Source organism: Rhinoderma darwinii, unplaced genomic scaffold, assembly GCF_050947455.1.
Source record: "Rhinoderma darwinii isolate aRhiDar2 unplaced genomic scaffold, aRhiDar2.hap1 Scaffold_540, whole genome shotgun sequence".
NCBI lineage: Eukaryota > Metazoa > Chordata > Amphibia > Anura > Rhinodermatidae > Rhinoderma > Rhinoderma darwinii.
The window spans coordinates 9,656-9,930 of NW_027464090.1; positions in this window are offsets into that span (position 1 = coordinate 9,656).

The following is a 275-nucleotide window of genomic DNA, read 5'->3' on the forward strand; positions in this document are numbered from 1 at the left end:
ATAAACTTTGCTGCTAAAGTTCTGCGCAGATACGGGGAAGGTGGTCTTGTGACCAAATCCTCTAACTGCCGCCATGTTAAAAGCTATGGATGGGATAATCTCGCCTTCCGCTGTTTACTAAGCAGTTCCGGAGGAGCAGGGGCTCCTGTAATGAAGCCCAAGGGTAAGTGATGGGGCCACATAAAGTTGTCTGTGACAGAATACAGAACTCGTTTTAGAAAGCGGCCACCCCTCTGGGTGAGTTGTGGGACGGGTCCAGGTCTATGACTCTTATA